Source organism: Marmota flaviventris, chromosome X (assembly GCF_047511675.1).
Source record: "Marmota flaviventris isolate mMarFla1 chromosome X, mMarFla1.hap1, whole genome shotgun sequence".
NCBI classification, from domain to species: domain Eukaryota; kingdom Metazoa; phylum Chordata; class Mammalia; order Rodentia; family Sciuridae; genus Marmota; species Marmota flaviventris.
The window spans coordinates 101638107-101663144 of NC_092518.1; the positions used below are offsets into that span (position 1 = coordinate 101638107).

At 35.0% G+C, this 25038-nt stretch overlaps 1 pseudogene; it reads left to right on the forward strand.

The window, feature by feature from the left end:
• The window catches only part of LOC114089800 (large ribosomal subunit protein uL15-like), a 130589-nt pseudogene extending 119502 nt beyond the window's left edge, over positions 1-11087 (forward strand).
• Positions 11088-25038: the final 13951 nt, after the last annotated feature.

Here is a 25038-nt window from a genome sequence, read left to right on the forward strand (position 1 = left end):
TGGAAAATCATAGCACTAAATGCATACAACAAGAATAAATCTGAAATCAATAATCCAAGCTCCCATCTCATAAATTTATCCAAAGAAGAAAAACTACAAGAAAGGCAAGCAGAAGGAAGAAAATAATAAAAATAAATCAATAAAATTGAAAAGAGAAAAACAATAGAATCAATGAAATAAAGAATTGATTCTTCTAAATGATAAAAAAGTGACAAAATTTTAGAAAAAGTGACAAAGAAAAAAAGAGGGATAAATCATATTACCAATATTGGGAATGAAACAAGAAAAAAAAAAGAAACAGGAGACGTTATCACATGCCCTACAGACATCAAAAAGATAATAAAGAAATGCTACAATTGTATACATATGCTTGACAGTGTCAATGTGCCAATTCCGTGAAGAACACAAACTAACACCAATTCAACCTATATGAAATACATCATTTGAACAGCTCTATAACCATAAGGAGATTCAATTAACAATTTAAAAGCTTCACAAAAAGAAATCTCCAGGTCTAGAAGATTTCACTAGACTATTCTTCCAAACATTTAAAGAAAGATTAACATCAATTTTATACATTTTTTCCAGAGAATAAAAGAGGATATCCCCAAATCATTTTATTTCTCTGATTCAAAAACTAAATATGGTATAAAAAGAGAAAACTATAGATGAATATCACTTATGACTATGGATACAAAAATTCCTAACAAATATTAGCTGATAGAATTCAGTTATGCATAAAAATAATTATATACCTTGAACAAGCAGAATTTATTACAGTGATGCAAGTTTGTTTCAATATTCAGTAACCAAGCAACGTAACTTACCATATTAATGTGGTAAAGAAGAAAAATCATATGATCATATAAATCAATGCAGAAACAGCATTTGACAGAATTTAACACCCATTCATGAGGAAAAACACACAGAAAGAGAAAAATAGGGGGATCTTCTTCAACTTGATAAAGAATATTTACAAAACCCTACAACTAACAACACACTTGACAATGAAAACTAGATGCTTCCCTCCAAAGATCATAAATAAGGCGAGAATATCTGCTCTCAACCATGCATTCATCATAGTACTAGAAATTCTAGCCAGTGAACTGCTACAGTTTGTTTGTGATTTGTTGTCCAAGGGTTTCTGTGTTGGAAGCCTGATACCTAGTATGGTGTTGTAGGGAGAAGGTATAGACCATTAAGCAGTAGGTTGTAATGTGTGATTGGGGATTGCCTTCAGAAAGGATTAATGTAGTTCTCCTGAGAGAATTGTTATAAAAAGAGCAAGTCCAGACCCACCCAGCTCTCTGGCTTCCTATCTTGCGATGTGATCTCGCCCTCTAGCACACATTCCCACCATGATGTCATCTACCATTAGGCCCTCACTAGAGGCTGAACCAATACAGCTGCCTGATCATCGACTTTCAGTCTACAAAACTATGATCCACATAAACCTCTTTTCTTAAAGAAATTAACCTGCCTGAGGTATTTCATTATAGTAATAAAAATGGACTAATATATGCAAGAAGGTAAGAAAAGGAAATAAAGGCAAAAAGATCAGAAAGAAGTAAACAAAACTGTCCCTACTGGCAGACAACACATTATCCAAGTAGAAAATTCCAAGGAATGAGATAAAATCTCTTCTAACTAATGAGTTCAGCAAAGTTTCACAATATAAGATAATCATAAAAGTTAATTTCTATATACCAGTCATGAACATATAAACAACAAAATTTAAAATACGATACCATTTATAATTGCTCAAAAATAAAATTCTTAGGGCTGGGGTTGTAGCTCAGTGGTAGAGCGCTTGCCTAGCATGTGTGAGGCACTGACTTTGATTCTCAGCACCACATATAAATCAATAAATAAAATAAAGGTCCATCAACAACTCAAAAAATGAAAATGCTTATGTATAAAAATAACAAAAATATACAGGACTTGCATGTGGAAAATTAAAAATTTGGATGAAAGAAACAAAATATGTGAATATATGTGAATAAACAGAAAGACATACTGTGTTAATGGATTTGGAAGACTCAACATAATAAAAAAAAATAATTCTCCCCAAATTGATATGTAGGTTTAAAGCAATTCCTATCAGAATCCAGAAATATTTTTACAGAAATAAACAATATTATTCCATAATATATATAGAAAGTCAAAGGAACTAGAATAGCTAAAACAATTTTGAAAAAGAATAAAGTTGGAGGCTGCACTTGTTGTTCAGTGGTAGAGCACTTACCTAGCATGTGTGAGGCACTGGGTTTTATCCTCAGCACCATGTTAAAAATAAATAAATAAATGTATAAAATATAATAACACTATAAAAAAGAATGAAGTAGGAGGAATCAGTCTACTTGATTTCAAGAAATTATACAGCTACAGTAACCAAGACCATGTGAAAGGACAGACATATAGATTAATGAAACAAAACAGAGATCCCAGAACTAGACCCACACAAATATACCCCACTGATTTTTGACAAAGGTACAAAATCAATTAAAAGAAAGAAACATAATATTTCAACAAACAGTGCTTTCATCATCAGCAAAAGCGAAACTGGACCTGTCTCATATCCTTTACAACTATTAACTCAATACAGATCACAATTTCAAATATAAAGTGTAAAGCCACAAAATCTAGAGAAAAAAGAAAAACAGGAGGAAAAACTTTGTGTCCTAGGGGTAACAAAGAGTTCTTAGATTTGACACCAACAGCACAATCCAGAAAAATTAAAAAATTGACAAGTTGAACTTCATCAAAATTTAAAACTTTTTCTCTATGAAAGACTCAGTTATGAACATTAAAAGGCAAGCTACAGAGTCTGAGAAAATATTTGAAAACTGTAAATCTGACAAAAGACTAACATGTAGAATTTATAAAGAACTCTCAAAACTCAACAGTAAAAACCAAACAATCCATTAGATAATTGGCAAAACACATGGAGTGATATTTCAAAAAAGAGGTTATTCAGGTACATGAAAATATGTTTAGCATCATTACCCATTAGGGAAATGCAAATTAAAACATAATGAGATATTACTCAGGTAAATGGTTAAATAAATCATGGTACATTGACACTATGGAATACTACTTAACAACAAAAAGGAATGAACATTACCTCACACCTGTGAGGATGGCCACTATCTCCAACACACGAACAGAAAAAAACAAGTACTGATGATGGTGTCGAGAAACTGAAACTCTCATGCACTGTTTCTGAGATTGCAAAATGGTGCAAAACCTATGGAAAACATGATGACGGTTTCTCAATTACAAAATAACTACCATATGCGCCTCTAATCCCAGCGGCTCAGGAGGCTGAGACAGGAGGATCACAAGTTCAAAGCCAGCAAAAGTGAGGTTCTAAGCAACTTAGTGAGCCCCTGTCTCTAAATAAAATACAAAATAGGGCTGGGGGTGTGGTCAGTGGTTGAGTTCCCCTGGTTTCAATCCTTCTCCCCAAAAAAGGTTAAGACTGGCTAGGCATGGTGATGGTGGCACTTGTCCTTAATCCCAGCTACATGGGAGGCTAAGGCAGGGAGATCACACATTCAAGGCCAGCCACAGTGAGACCCTGTCTCAAAAAACAAAAATGATTAAGATGGACCAGGGATTAGCTCAGTGATAGAGCATTTGCCTAGCATGCATGAGATTTTAGGTTTGATCCTGGCACTGCAAAGAAAATAGTAAAGATGGTAAATTTATGTTATGTATATTTAACATAGTTAAAAACAAAATTTATAGTGTATTATAAATTTCTATATTGTACAAACCCAGCAGTTATTCTGAGCAATTATATTGTATATTATCCATGTTAAGAAAAAAAACATTAAATTCGTTAAATGTATGCATTTAAAATATACCACAATGTTTAATCCATGTTTGCTATTTTTTAATATAGCCATAAAAATAAAATCGGTCAGGTTTCTTTAGACCACTGAGAGTCCTTGCTCCTCTTCATATACTTCTTTTCAATCATCTTTCACTTTCCCCAAACTTTGTTCTAATTTTCCACCCCTTTAGTGCTCCCATCCTACTTCTTACTGCAGAATTATTACACTGAGAGTGCTCAACTAGGAGCTCCTGTTGTTTCTGCCTCTCATCCCCATTCAAACCTGCATTTATATTTTTTAATTGATTTTATTTTTTAAATACATGACAGTAGAATGTATTGTAATTCTTATTACACATATAGAGCACACTTTTTCATATCTCTGTTTGGATATAAAGTATGTTCACGCCAATTCATGTCTTCATAAATGTACTTTTGATAATAATGATCATCACATTCCACCATCATTGCTAACCCCATGCCCCCTCCCTTCCCTCCCACCCCTCTGACCTATCTACAGTTCGTCTATTCCTCCCATGCTCCCCCTCCCTACCCCACTATGAATCAGCCTCCTTATATCAGAGAAAACTTTCAGTATTTGTTTTTTTGGGATTGGCTAACTTCACTTAGCATTATATTCTCCAACTCCATTCATTTACCTGCAAATGCCATGATTTTATTCTCTTTTGTTGCTGAGTAATATTTTTTATCCATTCCTCTACTGAAGGGATTCTAGGTTGACTCCACAGTTTAACTATTGTGAATTGTGCTGCTATAAACATTGATGTGGCTGTGTCCCTGTAGTATGCTGTTTTAAGTCCTTTGGGTATAGACGGAGGAGAAGGATAGGTGGGTTAAATGGTGGTTCCATTCCCAGATTTCCAAGGAATCTCCATACTGCTTTCCATATTGGCTGCACCAAACCTGCATTTATCTTACAGCTGCAGCTTAGGGAAACTGTCACTAACTACTTGGTTTTGGGTAATTTTCAGTCTTGTTTGTCAGGAACTGGCATGGCATGTCCTAGAACTGGCATAAGCAGTGCTATGTTAGAAGGTAGAAAGCTTTTTAGAACAGATTTTTGTATGAGGTTGATAGTTTCATGAGTTTTCTCTGGCTAATGATATCTAGAACCAAACTCCCCAGCCTGCTACTGTGTAACCATGAAGCCAGCTTCAAGGAAGTAAAACCTGTGAAGTCACACAGGGACCCTAGCCTAGAAGGACCCAGGTTGGATTTAATGCTTTGTCACCATCTTGAAATTCTTAATTTTATCTTTGAACTTGTATTTTGTAAATGATGTTCAATAGGATGATGGATTATGCACATGAACAGGAGAGAGATTCAACAAAGGAAAAAACTTTATATTTTAGTACCTTTAAGAGAAATTTTTCTTGCTTTTGAAAAAAAGTATTTTCATTTATCACTGGGCCCAGCCAATTATGTACCCAGTCCTGTATAACCCTCACATTTTCCTACTACCCAAGACATCTCCACTTGGCTCCCAATATACCTCAAAAACTACCTCAAATCAGGCATCATATTCTACAGCATAGAGTAGAGGGACATACTTTGTGTTTTTCTCCTTAATTTCACAAAATACTTTTATTACAGAGAGATAATAAGATTAATCAAAAGAAAAATACATAAAAATCATTACTAATCCAAAGATCCAAAAATAATCAACCCTAATATGTTAGCATATGTTCTGTTTATATGCACATATATTCATGTATGTAAAAACAAATAATATTAAACCACACATTCCACTGGTGCATTATAAATATATATAATAGTGGAATTCATTATGCCATATTCACATGTCACAGAACTATTTGATTACTCAACACTCTCATTCCCTACTACATTCCCTTTCCCTCTCCTCCTCTCTCCCTCTCACAAACTTGCTCTGTTCTACCAGTTTCTCTTCTATTGCTATTATCATTTTTTTAAATATTTTTAGTTGTGGTTGAACATAATACCTTTATTTTATTTATTTATTTTTATGTGGTACTGAGGATCAAACCCAGTGCCTCACGCATGCTAGGCAAACACTCTACTGCTGAGCCACAACCCCATCCCTTCTGTTGTTATTATTTTAGTTAGCACATTACAATTATATATAAAGTGGGGTTCATTTGGTATATTGATAAGTGGACATAGCATAATTTGATAGATTTCCTTCCCTAGTTCTTCCTCATTCCCTTCTTTCCTTCCTCCTTTTCAATTTCCTTTCTTTACTCTATTTCTCTCTTCTATTTTCATGAGATCCCTTTTTTATTTCTGTTCTCCAGTTCCATCCGTTTTCCTTCAAATTACATAATTTCACTCTTCTTTATGTCTGCATAAAACTCCATTCTGCATATCTACCACATTTCCTTTATGCATTCGTTTATTTACAGACATTTAGACATGTAGGCTAGGTCCATAACTTGGCTATTATGAATTGTGCTGCTAGAAACATTGGTATGCATGTATCACTATAGCATGCTGACATTAGATCTTTTGGATAAAAACCAAGAAGTGGGAGAGCTGGGTCATATGTTGGTTCTATTCCTAGTCTGAAACCATACACTGTTAATAATCTTCTCTTTCAATATATTAACATATCACAGATCTCTCTTCTTATTACTAACAACACACACTATTTTTATAAGAAAATAAATGTAGCCAAGCACGGTGGCACACTCCTGCAATCCCAGTGTCATGGGAGGCTGGGGCAAGAAAATCGCGGTTTCAAAGCCAGACTCCTCAATTTAGGAAGGCCCTCAGCAACTCAGCAAGTTCCTGTCTCTAAACAAAATATAAAAAAAGGGGTGGAGACGTGGCTCAGTAGTTAAGTGTCCCTGGGTTCAACCCCTGGTACCAAAAAAGAAAAGAGAAAGAAAATAAATGCATTGATTTTTCTAAATATAAAAATAATTATAGTTTGGTAGGGAAATACATTATGCAAAACATAACTGTAGAAGTAAAGAAGAGAAACTTCTACTTATCTACCACCCACTTATAATAATTTCTAATAATTTGGTACAGAAACTTTGAAACTATCTTCTGTGTGTGTGTGTATACAAAAACACACATACATGAACTATATATTACATATACATATTTAAATAAATATGGGACCATACTCTAAATATAGTCATATAATCTTTTTTACTTTCCTATAGAATATGAATATGTTTCCATATAAATATAGATCAAGAGATACACAAATAAGATCATCTTCCATTTTATATTCCCTATCATAATTTTATTTCTTAAAAATAGGTCTTTCCCTTGCCAATATAGATTTCTCTTATTCTTTGTAACAATTGAAGAGTATTTCATTGTGTGAACTTATTATAATGTAAACATTTCTCAAACATTTATGTTGTTTTCAGTTTTTGTTTTTAAAAACGCTATGATGCACAATAGCTCAACTGTGGAGCCAACCTAGGTGCCATTCAGTGGATGAATAGATAAAAAACATGTGACATATACACACAATGGAATTTTACTCAGCAATAAAAGAGAATAAAATCATGGCATTTGCAGGTAAATGGATGGCACTGGAGAAGATAATGCTAAGTGAAATTAGCCAAACCCAAAAAAACAAATGCTGAATATTTTCTCTGATATAAGGAGGTTGATTCATAGTAGGGTAGGGAGGAGGGAGTGTGGGAGGAATAGATGAATTCTAGATACGGAAGAGGGGTGGAGGGAAAGGGAGGGGGCAGGGGATTAGCAAGGATGGTGGAATGTGATAGACATCATTATCCAAAGTATATGTATGAAGACAGGAAATGGGTGTTAACCTACTTTATATAGAGAGATATGAAAAATTGTGGTATATATGTGGAACAAGAATTGTAATGCAAAAAAACAAAGTACATGTATAAAGACATGAATTGGCGTGAACATACTTTATATACAAAGACGTGAAAAATTGTGCTCTATATGTAATAAGAATTGTAATGCATTCTGCTGTCATGTATTTAAAAAATAGAATTAATTAAATTTAAAAAATTAAAAATAAATAAATATAAGTAAAAAATGCTATGATGAACATTTTGTTATATGAGTATATATCTTTAGACTCTTGTGTTATTATTACTTTAGAATAAATTGCTCAATATGTAATAGCTAGATTAAAGAATACTAACATGAAGTTTATATTATAAAATTAATATTTTGCAAATATGTGTAGCTTTTTTATTTTTATCTATCTGAAGTTTCTCACAAACTCCTACCTTTCTATATGATACAGGAAGCATGCAGACTTAAATTTGCCCTTTAAAGATATCTTTAACTCTTCAAGTTTAAATAATAATATTTTCTATTTAAAATAATTTCCTTCAGATAAATACTCAGACTCTCAAGCTTTCTCTCCCTAATCCTTCCCTAGATGTCCTCATGGCATTCTGACCACTGACTGTCCTCTAGGTCTCTGCTGGTCTTTCATTCCATGCTCTCTCTGGGCATCTTCTGAAAGAAGCCCATAGGGTAGACTGGTATCTTCACCTACTCTGGTCTTTGAGATTGGTGATTTCTACCTTCTTGGTTCTATCATGTGACACTCCCACTACTGCTTATTGGTGTTAGAGTGCCTACACAGGCATGACTACTGTCCCTGTGACTTATCTCTAGAGATTGGTCAGCCACAAGCCTCTCCTTGGTTTCTGCTCATCCCACTGTCACTTGGAAAGTAAGTGGGTCCATGTCCCATATCGGACCAGAACATTCTCCAAGCTCCCATTGTGCCAATCTTAGTCCTATGGGAAACTAGGGGATAGTTTTTGCCCTCCTCCAACTCACTATACTATCATGCAGTTTTTATCCTTTTATCTGAGTGGCATAATGTTGGACATGGTACTTCTCTAAGCTTAGTATTTCCCACCCTATATCTTGGGATTAAAGAAACTCACTCTAGTGTTCTAAGAATACCCCAAACTAACATGGGATCACTTACTTTTACTTTGTAGACAGCTTCTTCTAGGAACCAAAAAGGGACATATTTTACTTCCTCTGCTATATAGACAGATGAAATGCTCCCTCCTTCTCAAGTTGGCATTCATCTTTCTATTCCCTGGTGTTGTGCTTTGGATATGTAGTATCTCCCAAAAGCTTATGTGTGAAACAATGCAAAGAACATTCAGAAGCAAAATTATTAGGCTGTAAGATGTGCAACTGAATTAATGGTTTAATGCACTGATACAGATTAATTGGGTCCTAATTGTGGGCAAGTAGTATGTGGCTGGAGAAGACAGGTCACTGAGGGCATGCCTTTTTGTCCTTGGTAAGCAGAGCTCTGTCTTTCTGCTTTCTGTTGTCATGTCCTGAGCTGCTTTCTTTGGACATAACATTCTGCCTTACCTCAGGCCCAGAGCTATGGAGTCATCTATCTGTTGACTGAAACCTCTGAAACTGTGGGCCAAAGTAAACTCTTCCACCTCTAATTGTTCTTGTCAGGTCTTTTGGTCACAGCAATGAAAAAACTGACTAAAACACCTGGGGACCTAATAATGGGACATTGTCAGATTAATAAAAGTAAGAACCCATTAAAAGGGTTCTTAATAATATTTCAAAAATATTATTTTACATCACATACATTTCAAAGTCCTATTACATAACACCAAATTGCCTTACAAAATATAGTATCAATTTAAATTCTCAGAAACAGTATATGAAATGTCCTTTCCCACAGTCCTTCAACAGTAAGCATTAAACATGACCAACCTTTTTATTGTCAAAATCTTGTTATCTAAATCTTTTAATTTCCATTTCATTAAGTACTCATAAAGGTGACTTTTTTAACTGTTTCATGTGTACTTTTATGAATTTTCTGTTCATATTTGCCCATTATATTACAGGTCTTTTTCATGGTGTTCTTATTGATTTATAAGAGCTCTTAATATAAGAAGAATACTAACCCAAGTTGTTCATTTGTCTTTTCATTTTATTTATGATATTCTTTGCTTTTCACATTATTAAATTTTTTATGAAGTTGAATCTTTTTTTTTTCTTTTCTGTTTTCTGTTTTTGTATTCATGCTTGGAAGGGTCTTCTATATGCTCTTTATATGAATATGTACCTACATGTTATTCTGTATTTGAATGTTTTTATTTAAGTGTTTAATATTTTTGAATTTTTATTTTGGTGTAAGATATGCAGAAAGGCTCTTTTTTTGCCAAAATATAAGTTATCCTAATATTCTGGTGCCCTTTGTAAAGAAGAAAAATATAGTGCTCTTAGTTTTCCAAAATACTATGGCCTCAATGTAGTAACTGTAAGTGACTATCATAAACTTCTCTTATTTCTAACATTATATTATCTCTAAGGAATCCAGGTCTAACCAAAATTCTGTCTCCAAGGCCCAAACTCAACTGGATTTAAGTGAGTGGTAAATAGAAAGAGCCCTTCAAGATTAATCTTGGAGAGATAGAATATCTGATAATGCCCTCTGCCCCATGTCTCATACTCTGACTATTTCCCAAAGGCCAATCAAAGGGATTCCTTACAATCTCCTGACCAGAGTTTCACTTGTCTAGAAGAACTTCCTGCACCTCAATTATCACAGTATCATTTCTGAGCTTACCCAGAGATGTTTATTTTAGAAAGCACAGATGTGAATATGACAAGTTCTCTTTGGCTGAGACATCTTCAAGATGTTGCACAAAGTATCAATTATCTTGGAGTGGAAACCCCCAAGCCCTAACCCTAACCCTTAATAAAGGATATCAAAGAGTTAGTGGAGTTCCCCCAGTTTTCCACCCTAATAATCCTATTTTTCAAGAATAAAGAAGGTTTTCTCTTTTATATAGGCTGCCAATCTGCCATCCAGACCGAGGAAGACCCATAACCTTCAGGGCCACATGAGCTACAGCCATGGCCACATTGGCAAGCTATGGCAAGTATCACCACAGGATCAACTTTGACATATATTATACAGGTTACTTTGGGAAAGTTGGTATGAAGCATTACCACTTTAGGCAGAACCAGAGCTTCTGCTCATCTGTAAACTTGATAAATTGTGGAGGTTGGTTAGTAAGTAGACATGAGTCAATACCAGAAAATCAAGACTGTAGCTGCTCCCACCATTGATATGGTGAGATTAGGCTGCTACCAAATCCTAGGGAAGGGAGATCTCCCAAAGTACCCTGTAATAATGAAGGCCAAATTTTTCAGCACAAGAGATGAGAAGATGCAGGGTATTGTGGGGGTATCTATGTCCCTGCAGCTTAAATCCACACAGATGGAGGTTCATTAAATTTTAACAAATGCTTTCCAACAAGGAAGTAGGAAGGCCTTTACCTAGTCTCTGAATGTAGCCACAGAATGTCAGCAACTAAAAGCTGTGTTTACTTCTGTCTTCATCTTTGTTTACCCTCCCCCAACATGCTTCTAAGTTTATTAAAACAAAACCAAAAATGGAAAGAGCCATTTTATCACATTTTCTCCAAAATATATTCTGTTATTTTTGTACCCATTTCTTAAGGAACCTGGCTTTGGTTGAAGTTAATTACACAGTATGAAAACAGGACACACTGTCATCTAGGTAAAGACAAATACTTCAAAGTCCTCAAGTTTCTGTGATAGTAAGGTCAGACACCATTGGCTAAAGTAACTAGGCAAATCACAAAACTTGGTTTTTGACAAATAAAGGAAACAGTGACTATAGATATATTTAAGTTTGACATCCAATATACATGGGGACACTGAGCAGATGCTTTATCATATAAGCCAAAATACCAGGGAATCCCAGACACTGTCCCTCCTCAAGAAATCCCCTGACCTAAAAATTATATCCACCTGGCATCAGATGGAATTACAATAATCCAATAGAGAGAGCAGAAAAACATTAAGTATGCATGGCTGAGGCCCAGGGCTACCTAAGGCATCCTTTATAGAAATAGAAAAGAAAATGGTAAGGTGGATAATTTTCTCAAAGGAACTTCCATTTTTTTAGTGAGAAAATCCCACACATAAATTATGTGTTTCTGCCACAGAGAAATCTCATAGACATCTGGAAATATATTCTCCCAATGCCCACCCACATGATAACACTTGTGAAACACATTCCCAGATCAAGGATGCATTAATTCAACAAACACTGAACATTTTTTATATGCTATGAACAATGTAAAAGGGTGAGGTTGCAATGATAAACCAAATAACCATGTTTCTGGTTCTCACGAAGTTTAGGGTATAGTGAGGGCAGATGTATAAAACACATAATTATACTTAAGTTGATCACTGCTATGATTCAAAAAGTACAGATAGACCCAGAAGGTCTAATGTGTTATCTTACTTATTCTTCATTTCTAAAATCCCTAGGAAATTCTCCCCATTGTTAACATCATGTAAACATGATGTTTATCTTGCTTGTAGCAGAGTCATCATCCTAAAACAGAAATATGGGGCTGCAGGTATGGCTCAGTGGTAGAATACTTGCCTACCATGCACAAGGCCCTGGGTTCCATCCCCAGCACTTCAAACAAATAAATAAAACACAAATCTGGTCATGACACATTTATTTCAAATTCTTTGGTTCCTACCAAATAAAGCTCAAGCTTCTTGATTAGCTTGACAATCAATGTCCTTCACAATGTGGCCATAACCTATTTTGTTTTCAGCTTGCCATTTTCCTCCAAGTCTCTCCCACATTAGCCCATACTAAAATACTTCCCAAAGACACTAAAACTTCATGCCAATCTTTTTTATGTTATTTAAAAAAAACATTTTAAATAAATTTGATTGTGTATAATTAAGGTATTCAACATGATGACAGGACACATATAGATAATAAAAAGGTTTACAGCAAATTAACATATTCTTCATCCCACAGAGTTGCCCATTTTTTGTTTGTTTGTTGTAACAAGAGCAGCTAAACTCTCCTTTAGCACAAATCCTATATACTATATTATTTAATTACCTATAATCCCCATGTTGTACCCTAGCTCTCTAGACTTGTTCATCCTACATATCTCCTTTGATCCTCTGACATACCTCTCCCCCATTTCTTCTTCACTTCCCCTGATCAATAACCACTGTTTTATTCTATGTCTCTGTATATTTAATCTTTGTAGTAGAGTGCTCTTTTAGATAAATGGATCAGTGAAGGCTTCTGAAAAGAAAACATACTGCAACTCTACATAAAGAGAGGCAGGAGTTGGGGACTTAGTAGAGTGTTGCCTCGCATGCACAAGGCCTTGGGTTTAATCCCCAGCACCACAAAGAGAGAGAGAGAGAGAGAGAGAGAGAGAGAGAGAGAGAGAGAGAGAGAGAGAGGCAAGTAACTGAAGGTAGAACAGTCAGGGCTAAAGGAACAGTGGAGTGTGATGTCCCTGTTTGTGCTGGAACAATACAGAGGCCAGCAAGCCTGGAGGACCATTAGCTGGGTGACAGTGGCAGGTGATTGAAATCAAAATGATAGACAAAGGTCAGATTAGATGGAACCTTGAAGGTCAATGAAAGGATTTCATTTTATTCAAAGAGAAGGAAGAAGCCACTGGAAGGGTTCAAGCAGAACGAAGACATTATAACTATCTTCCTATCTGTCTCTATCTCCTTGGTTGATACATTCCTTGAAAAAAATATCTTCTATATTATTTACTCTTAAAGTCATTGAAGTCACACCATAATAAGGATAAGGTTCCCTCCCAGTTACTAAATTTGGTGTCTGTTTTCAATGTTCATCTTTTCAGACTCTTGGCAGCCCTCAATGCTTTTGACATTGGCCTCTATTTTGAAATTCTCTTCATCTATTTATAACCTAGTTTCAACAATTGTTAGTTCTGTGGCCCTAGCAAACTGCTTGTCCCTGTTCTTCAGTTTCCTCATCTGATTGTGGGGGCTAAGTTCAAAATTTGCAGGGAAGGCTGGCAGGCTAAAGATCAAAGGACAAATGGCTGCAGTCATGAGTCCAGGGCAATGAGCAGGCAGAATTCCTTTTTCTCCATGATAATATTATTTCATTGTCCATTCAAATCTATTCTTAAAATAGCTAACATAATGATTGTAAAATGCACACGTAGGTAATTCCCCTCTGCTAGACTTCGGATCTTAAATGTCCCCCAAAAGCCTATGGGTTTGGAGTCTTGGTCCCCAGGGAGGCACTATTGTGAGGTAGTAAAATATTTATGAGGTGGGGCCTCGTAGGAGGTCTTCCAGTCATTGAGGATATGCTCTTGAAGGGGATAGCAGGACCCTAGTCTCTTCTTTCTCTCCTTTTTTGTTCCCTGATCACAAGGCAAGCAAATTTGCTCTACCAGACACTCCCACCATGATGTGTTGCCCACAAACCAAAGGCCTAAAAGCAATTAATCTGCCTAATCACAGACTAGAACCTCCAAAACTATGAGCCAAAATGAACTTTTTCCCTTATTGATTATCTCATGTATTTCTTGTATCTCGTGTATTTGTCATAGCGATGGAAAACTGACTGACAAATTCTCCTTAGAGCCTCTGAGTGGTATCCCATCACTTAAAAGATAAAGTTCAAACTTTATAAAATGGAACAGAAGGCCATGCATAATCCATCCTCCCCTTACTTTTCTAATATAATTCCTTAACTATTCTCAGTCTTGAATTTCATTAAAACAGCATATAGGTCTCCACTTGCACCATGTCACCTCTTATCTCTGCTTTTATGGGTACTACTCCCTCTAAGAATGCCTCAATCTTGCCCACCTCTTTCTTTTGCCTAATTCCTAAATAATCTTTGTATGCTTTTATTAGTACATTATAGTCATTCATAATAGTTGTGTTCATTTTGACATAATCATACATGCATGGAATTTAATTTGCTCCAATTCAGTACCCAGAGCCTCCTCTTTCCCTCTACTCTCCCTCCTTCTATTCCCCTACCTCTACTCTACTGGTCGTTCTTCTATTTATTTTTAATTGGTGCTTTATAGATATACATAAAGGAGAAATGCATGGTCATGTATTTATACATGCACACAGCACAATTTTGTCAAATTCTTTCCACTTTTCCTACCCTTTCCCATGCCTCTTCTCTCTCTTCAGTCTCCTTCTACTCCACTGGTCCTTCCTCCATTCTTATGATATATGAACCCCCCACTGTTTTCCCTTATTTTACTCTAGCTTCCACATTTAAGAAAAACATTTGACCTTTGATTTTCTGCATCAGGTTTATTTCACTAGCATGATGGTCCCAATTTCCATCCATTTACCAGGAAGTACCATAATTTCTTTCTTCCTTATGGCCAAGTAAAACTCCATTGTTTATATATATATATATATATATATATATATATATATATATATATATATATATATATATATATAAAATATTTTTTAATCCACTCATCCACTAAAAGGCACTACTAGTTCTGTAACTTGGCTATTGTGAATTGCACTGCTATGCACATTGAGGCACATTAATGCAGCTGCATCAGTATACTATAATGCTTTTAGTTATTTTGGATGAATACATAGCAGTGGAATATCTGATTCATATGGTTTTTCTATTCCTAGTCTTTTGAGGAATCTCCATACTGCTTTCCAAAGTGGTTGTACTAATTTGCAGTCCCACTAACAATGTATAAGTGTACCTTTTTCCCCATATCCTTGCCAGAATTTATTATTATTTGTATTCTTTTTTAAAATATTTATTTTTTTAGTTATAGGTGAACATAATATCTTTATTTTATTTTTACATGGTAAGCACTCTCTCTCTGAGCCACAATCCCAGCCCCTATTATTTTTATTCTTAATATTTCCATTCTGGCTGGAATGAGATGAATTGTCAATGTAGATTTGATTTGCATTTCACCAATTGCTAGGGAAGTTGAACATTTTTTCATATATTTGTTGGCCACTGGGTGCAGTGGCACATGCCTATAATCCCAGGGTGGCTGAAGGAGGAGGATCATGAGTTCAAAGCCAGCCTCAGCAACAGTGAGGCACTAAGCAACTCAGTGAGACTCTGTCTCTAAATAAAATACAAATAGGGCTGGAGATGTGGCTCAGTGTCCAAGTGCCCCTGAGTTCAACCTCCAGTACCCCCCCCAAAATATAGATATATAGATATACATTTGTTGAACATTTGTGTTTCTTCTTTTGAAAAGTGTCTGCTTAGTTTGTTTGCTTGTTTATTGATTTGATCATATGTTTGCTTGTTTTGGTGTTAAGCTTTTTGAGTTCTTTATATATTCTGGATATTAATCCCCTTTCAGAGGAATAGCACTCCCCAGTTTTTCCCATCCTATACTGTGAGACTGGAAGTTGAAAAATACTATAAACAGCTTCGGCTCCTAGCCATAAGGACATGGTGAGAAACGTGAAAAAGTGGGATTTAACAACCCCCAGGCCTTGACCTGAGGGTTATAGTGTCCCCATCCCCCAAAAAATATAAATACAAAGAAAAGCACTAAAACATAAGCAATGAAGGGCTGGGATTGTGGCTCAGTTGTAGAGGGCTCCCCTAGCACATGGGAAGCACTGGGTTCAAACCTCAGCACCACATAAAAATGAAATAAAGATATTGTGTTCACCTACAACTAAAAAATAATTTTTAAAAACATAAGCAATGAAGATTTTCTCCAATTATGTAGACTCTGTCTTCACACTATTAAATTTTTTCTTTGCTGTGCAGAAACTTTTTAATTTGATGTCATCCTACTTATAGATTTTTGGTTATATTTTGTGAGTTTTAGGATCTTGTTAAGGAACTCAGTGCCTGCACCAATATGTTGAAATGTTGACCCTATGTTTTCTTCTAGCAGTTGCATAGTTTCTGGTCTAAGCCCTAAGTCCTTGATTCATATCAATTTGACTTTTGTGCAGATTGAGATATAAAGATTTAGTTTCATTTTACACATATTGATAACCAATTCTCCCATCATTTGTTAAAATTGCTATCTTTGCTCCAACATATATTTTTGGCATCTTTATCACGTATCAGATGACTATAAGTATGTGGGTTTGTTTCTGTGTATATTCTGTTCCATTGGTCTTTATGTCTATTTTGATGCCAATACCACACTGTTTTTGTTACTATAGCTCTGTACTATAATTTGAGATCAAGTATTGTGATACCTCCAGCATCGTTATTCTTTTTTTTCAGATAAAATATTATAGGTTTATTTAAAACTTAATTCTCACCTTGAGTATGCAAAATACAAACTCCACAATATGTTCATTTTTCTTACTTCGTAGTTTACAAATATAAAAAAATAGAAGTTTGCTTAAATTTCTATTACATATTTATTAAGGCAAGGAACTATATAGAAAAAAACACATTTGTTCTGCTTAAGGCATACTTGGGAATAAACCATTGTACAAATTATTGCACATCTGAAACCACAGTGCATAACAGACTGTCTGCATAAAAAAAAGTAAAAGAAGTAAACCAGACGTATTTACCTGACTTAGGTCATACATGTAGATCGGAAGACAAAAATAGATTTTCCTTGTCAAAGTATGCAGCAGTTTGAGAACTTTGACTTCCTCATTTGGTACCTTTAGAACCAACACTCACCAAGCACCATCGCATAGGCTATTAAAAAACACATTTTCTGTGGGCTGGGGATGTGGCTCGAGCGGTAGCATGCTCGCCCAGCATGCGTGCGGCCCGGGTTCGATCCTCAGCACCACATACCAACAAAGATGTTGTGTCCGCCGAGAATTGAAAAATAAATATTAAAAAAATTCTTTCAAAAAAAAACCCCCACATTTTCTGTACCTGAATTTCTTCCTCTTCTTCTAACATCATAATAATGGCTTTCAGAAGGCAAACAGAATACAAGGTAATCTTTATGCTTAATATTGCATGGGAATACAATTCAAGGGAATTCTGGTCTTCCCTCCCCCACCCCCAACTCAGATCTAATTTATACCCTGATATCCAAACTTCCAGTCACCTCTTGGCATTTTGTAAGTCCAGGCATGTTCAAGTTGGATTGAGAATTGGAATGATAGAAGATCCAGTCACAGACCCCATCTGTTTTTTGATTTGTCCTTTTTTTTAGAGAGAGAGAGAATTTTAATATTTTATTTTTTAGTTTTTGGCGGACACAACATCTTTGTTTGTATGTGGTGCTGAGGATCGAACCCGGGCCGCACGCATGCCAGGCGAGCGCGCTACTGCTTGAGCCACATCCCCTGCCCTGATTTGTCTTTTTCATTCCTCCTTTCTACTGATTATCCGTTCCTTCACAAACTGACTCCTTGGGAACTTGGCCCAGCATCACTCTTCTTCCTTAAGATTGCTTTGGCTAACTATGGAACCAGTTTTGGTGTCCATCAACTGATGAATAGATAAAGAAAATGTGGTATATTTACACAATGGAGTTTTATTCAAAAATAAAGAAAAACAAAACTATGTCATTTGCAGGAAAATGAATGGAACTAGAACCCCTTGTGTTAAGCAAATAAGTCAAACTCAGAAAGTTAAGGATCTTATGTTTTCTCTCATATGCAGAAGCTAGAGAGGAAAAGGAAAAGAAAGAGGCACATCTCATGAAAATTAAAAAGAGATCAATAGAGGAAATGGATCAAGGGATGGAAGGCAGGGAGAGAGGGGAAATCACTGGGGAGTAATAGTAATAGCAATATAATATAATTTTTATTAGATCTCCGAATCTATCAGTACAGCAAGAAAACAGACACACTCATGCTGATTGAAAAAAAAATGTAAAAATAAAATTAAAAACTTAAATTAAAATTAAAGATAAGAAAAGGGGAAAAGTAAAAACAAATTCTTAATAATGAACTTGTTTACACTGAGGTAGTCAAAACTTGGCAAGGTTGGATGTTCATTGCTTATGTTGTAGTGCCTTTCTTTGTATTTATATTTTTTGGGGGAGTGGGGACACTGTAACCCTCAGGTCAAGGGCTAGGGATTGTTAAATTCCACTTTTTCACCATTCTCACCATGCTACCAGTCCTTGTGGCTAGGAGCCAAAGCTGTTTATAACAGCTCTCAACTTCCAGTCTCACAGTATAAGATGAGATAAACTGGAGAGAGCTGACAAATGGTGTACTTCTATAGTGGGGCTGTGCAGATTCTAAATTGGAAGTTCTGACAGGTGGGGTTTAGTCTTGGCTGACCTTTAGAATTCTGTCAGTGTATATTTGAGATGTGAACCAACACCCTGTTGCTGGAGAGATGCAGGTTTCTGGATGTATGGGTCTCAGGGGCTTCCAGAAAATTCCACTCTTAGGGTGAGGAGGCTGAACCTCCACAGGTCTCACATGTTCACCATGATGGATGAGAATTGCCCCAGATCTAGAGAGTAGACGCTCCTGTCTGGCCAGTTACTGGCAAACAAAGGTAGCTTTCTCTCCTTAGTGTCCCCAGCCTGCATCACCCTAGGCACAATTCTCTCTGTGCCTGTTTCAATCACACTAGTACATGCACACTCTGAAACCCACAAAAAGTGACTGCTGACTCAGGCTGGCAACATCTTTTATGAGTTTCTTTTTTATTGATTTTTTAAAATACATGACAGCAGAATGCATTACAATTCTTATTACACATATAGAGCACAATTTTTCATATCTTTGAATATAGAGTATGTTCACGCCAATTCATGCCTTTATACATGTAGTTTGTTTTTCTGCATTACAATTCTTATTACACATATATACCACAATTTTTCATAACTCTGTTTATATATAAAGTATGTTTCTAATCTCTTGTCTCTGCTCACTGTTGCATAGTTGCTTAAAAATGGTTCCTGCCAGACTCTGCTGTGGTTCCAATGATTTTGATTGCTTTTCATTCAACAACTTCCCCCACTGTCTCGAGGTTGGCTAAGATGGCCTCCCTGTCTTCCACAAGTTCCACCAAGTCAATTTTATTTGCCAGGCTTTCTTGTTTCTCCGCCTATGTTCTCCTTCCCCTCTGCAATGGACTGGTAGCACTGGAGCTGTTGCTGTCAGTTAAGATGATATGTTTCTCATGTGTTATTTATTATTTTGTGTCAAATTTCTGACTTTCTGTGTTTCTATCATTATTTTACTGTCCAATGTTGAATATCATTGAATTCCCTTAGTCACCCACCTCACTGAAGTGCAGTCTTGCTCTGTTTAAATCTTCCTGCTGAGGAACAGCCAGGGAATATACTCTTTCTCTAATCTGACACCTTCAGAGTCTCCCCAATTCCTATATATTCTTTAACACTCAGTTCAAATATCATCTCCCGGAAATCACTCCTGGTAGCTGGGTGTGATGGCACACGCCTGTAATCTTAGCAGCTCGGGAGGTTAAGGAAGGAGGATCATGAGTTCAAAGCCAGCCTCAATAAAAGCGAGGCACTAAGCAACTCAGTGAGACCCTGTCTCTAAATAAAATACAAAATAGGGCTGGGGATGTCACTCATTGGTTGAGTGCCCCTGAGTTCAATCCCTGTTAACCCCTAAGAAAACCAAATACATGATGTGCATCATGTCATTTGATAGCTAAACCAATTCTCCTTCCCCAATCAAACAATAAAAGAGGTGCCCTGAGGAAAGAAAAAAAAATCTGCTACAAACTAAATCATGAACAAATTTTAAGAAACTTGTCAAATCAGGCTAAGACTGATTTTAATATTGTATATCTACCAATTCCATACCCAGATACTATAATTGTCCAAAAGAACATCTTTATTGATTGAACTGACCATTCTAATAAAGAATAACATTTATTCTACATAATTTCTTAGTGTGATTATTTGTTTATGTCTCAGTATCTTCTTAAAGCCCCATACCCAGCACAATGGTTGACGTATAGAAGGCATTCAATGCTTGTTGAATGGATAAGATAGACAATCAAAGTGCTACTTTTAACAGAAATACTTTTCCACCACCTCCTTTTTCAGCTGAAAAAAACTTATACTTGCCCTTTAGGTTTCAACTTAAATGTCAAGTCTTTCTGACTCAACAGAAACAGAATTACTTCTTTGAACTATATGTATATTTGACTATACATATAGTTCTTGTAGCACCTATTACATTCTGAGGTAGTTACATTTAAGAACCATGACCCACTACTTGTGAACTCCTCAAGAACAGGAATTTTGACTATGCACATTTATTTCTCCATATACTGTACCTAACACAAAGAAAGCCCTAAATAGAAGCTTTTCAAATTAGACTGAAAGCAGTAACAGTAAGAACAGAATGGAGGAAACATATGTTGTAACAATGGGACAAAGATTAAACCAACAGGAATTTTCTGAATAAAAGTAGTATGAGGGAGAAGAGATATAGAGAGGAAATCAAGGATGAGTTGAGGTTTTGAACCTGAATTACTGGAATAATTGAGTCATTTGAACCTGAAGAACAGAAATAAAGAAATGAGGGCTAAGCACATGTTCGGGCAGGTGTAGTAATTAGTTTACATTTAATTTTGGACATCTTGAGTCTAAGGTTCCAGGAAACATCCAGCCAATATTTAAAATCGTCATCTAAAATTAAAGTATAAGAGATGCAGGTTTAGCAACCATGTGTGGTTGAAGCTACCAGGACTACGTGGAAAAAAAAAACTACTATAATCACATTAGTCTTAGTAAAAATAATTAAAAGAAGTTAAAGAAGTGAGTATTAAATATTGTCAAGGAAGAGACAATGCACTTGCTGATGGAAGGATAGTCTTAACTAAAAAATGAAAAGAATAAAATTAAAACCATTAAAATCATAAGAGTCAAGATAAAAGATGAATACACCAAATAAATTGCTTTCAGTATAAAAACTAATTAGAAAATACAATGAAATCTCTTCACAATAATAAAACTATAAAAATACTTAGAAAATGTATGAAACCTATATGAAAAAAATCATAAAAGTTTACTGAAGCACCTAAGAGAACATCTTTTAAAATGGAAAAGCATATTGAGTTCCCTGATAGGATGATACAATATCTTAAATAAAATTCTTCCAAAATTAATGAATAAATCAAATACAATTTTTGTCAAAAACCTAAAGAAATTTTTTAGAAATATGGAAAGTTAATTCTAAAATTCAACTGTAAGAGCACAGCTTAGAAATTTTTGAAAAAGAACAATGAAAAGACTTGTTCTATCAGAAAACAAAGTTATATAAAGTAGTAACCATAAAAACAGTTCAGGAATATACTTTGTGTATCTGAATAGTTAATATGTGATAATACTGGAGTTTCAAGACAGGGGAAGAAAATTATTATTTTTTTCAGTATGTACACTTTAATTCATATATTCTTTTTTATTTATTGGATCTTTTTAGTTACACATGACAGCAGAATACTTTCTGACATAATCATAAAATCATGGAATATATCCTTGATATATATCCAAAGGACTTAAAATCAGTATACTATAGTGACACAGCCACATCAATGTTTATAGCAGCATAATACACAATAGCTAAGCTATGGAGCCAACTCAGGTGCCCTTCAACAGATGAATGGATAAAGAAAATGTGGTATATATATACACTCTAGAGTATTACTCAGCCATTAAGAAGAAGGACTTTATGACATTTGCCAATAAATGGATGGATCTAGAGACTATCATGCTAAGTGAAATAAGCCAATCCCAAAAAACCACAGGTCAATGTTTTCTCTGAAATGTGGAAGCTAACCCACAATAAAGGGGAGAATTAAAAATTAAAATTATTATTTAATAAATGGAGTTTGAAAAGTTTTTAATTCATTTGGGAAATACTTAGGATCTCTATAGTACATAAAGTATAAAGTGTATACTATTTAAAGTCTACATGGTTGAAAATCTAAATGTATAAAATAAAACAGAAAAATAAAATACAGAAGAGTCATTGTGACAGTACTAAGATAGTAAAAGCTTTCTTTTTTAATTAATTAATTTTATTGGGACATTATAATTATACATAATAGTGGAATTCATTGTAACATATTCCTATATAAACATGACATAATTTGGTCAATTTAATTCTCTAGTACCTTCCTTTCCCTTTCCTCTCCACTCCCCTCCCATTTCCCTTTAAAATAACTTTTATTTAAAAAAAAAAAAAAATAAAATAAAAAATAAAACTGGGAGAAAATATTTTAGCAAAGTAAAAAATTTAATATACATAAAGAAAAAAGGGTTCTCTTAAATCAATAAGGAAAGAAAATCCAAAGGAAAAAAATAGGCAAACAAGCAATTCAAAAATTAAAAAAAAAAAAAATCCAATAAAATTTTTTAATAAAACATTTTTTATTTATTTTAATTTTTTTACTTGTACATGGACACTCTAATAAAACATTTTTAAATGTTCAGACTCACTAGTAATAAAAAGTGTAAAGATAAACAATGAAATCTTTTCTTTTTACTATCAGGTTGACAAAATTTTAAGTGATTAAACACTTGTTAATATCTAGTGATTAATGATGAGGGTATTAGAGACATGGACTCTCAAAGTATTGGTAAGATTGAGGGCAAATCATTTTAAACTTTTCAGAAAATGAATTATAATTGACTTAAATATTTGCATTAAAATCTATAAAAATGTTTATATATAAAAATATATATATTATAATTTAAAATATATATACCCAATCACCTAGTAATTCCATAGTGTGATTTACATATTTGTATGGACTATGTTTATGCCTCTTCCAAACCCCAATTCATACACTGAAGCCCTCACCACCAATGTGATAGTATTTGGAAGTCAGGCTTTTGCAAGGTAATTAAGAAATTTAGATGCCTTATTATAAGGTTAGTATCCTTATAAGAAGCAATGCCAGAAAGCTTGTTCTCTTTCTCTCCCTACCACACTACATAAGGATACAGCAAGAAATAAGCTATCTGAAAGCCAAGAATAGGGTCCTCCTCAAGAACAGAATTTGACAGCACTTTAATCTTGGATTCCCCAGCCTCCAAAACTGTGAGAAATAATATCTACGATGTTTTTTATAGCAACCAGAGTTGACTAAGACACATTCTGTATTTCCTTCAGTCATATCAGACCTCTGATCTCTCATAACTTAAACCCTAATTGTTATACCACTCTCTTAGTCTTCTAAGTAAACCAATGACTCTCTCCTTAGCCTACCAATTTTTTATGTCTTCTGGAACTCAGTTTGTATCAAATTAGGACTTTGCAATATCCTCAGCTTCCTTCCTAAATGTTCCTTTCACCTTCTTGTTCTAAACAAAACCTCACATGCCTCTGAATATGCTGCTTTCTCTGAGATGCTCCCCAGTGGAGGCTGTTGCTCCTCCACATAATTCACACCATTAGCCTGAGAGGTAAAAATGCCTTCTTGTTGCTTATTGTCCTCAAAGCAATTTCTAATTTATTCCTCCCTAAAAATCACCTAACCCACAGTCATCTATGGTTATGCTACCAGTGTTTCTAGCTTGTTCTCCACAATTACTGCTATCTTTATTCCTAGAATATTTTAGTATTCTCATGCATAATCAATGCAACCCCCTCATCAATTAGTTCCTGGACCTCCTCACATCCAGTGATGTTTTTCCCCAGGCTATCTCATCTGCTTGCTTCCACTGCCATAGCCCAAACCTTGTCATCACCATCACAGAACCATCTCTCGATATAACACTGGAAATTCAGAGACAATGGAGTCTGCTCTCAAAATTCTAAAGGAAAAATATTTCCTAACTAAATTTCTATATCCAGGGATGAGGTTGTGGCTCAGTGGCAGAGTGCTTGTCTCATCACATATATGAGGTACTGGGTTTGATCATTAGCACCACATAAAAATAAATAAACAAAATAAAGATATTGTGCCCATGTATAACTAAAAAATATTTTTAAAATTTTTCTATATCCAGTCAGACTATTAATCAAGTAACTGGGCAGATTAAAGACATTTCAAACAAGCAAGTTCTCATAAAACCCTTGATGCCTGGACCAGCTGAGGATTCCAATTTTACCCACAGAAGTGTCATACTTTGACCTATTCTTGAGAGCTGGAATTTGATCATGGTGAGTTTAGAAAATATACAGCAGCCTTCAGCTCATATTTCTGCAGGCTGCTTAAATCCTGGTCTATATTGCCACTTGCCAATTATCCTGACCATTGTAAACATGTATTTCTCAGGACAAGTGATTTTCTGGTTTTCTGGCTCTCTGAAAATATCCTTTTCTTTCCTTTATTTTTTTTAACAGAACTGGTTCAAATCCAGGGCCTCACATATGCTAGGTAAATGCTCACCACTGAGCTACATCCCTAGTCCTGATATTTTTAATTTAAAAAAAGGCTCTGATTTTGGAGTTTTCCAACTTTCTTTTTCTTAATATTGTTT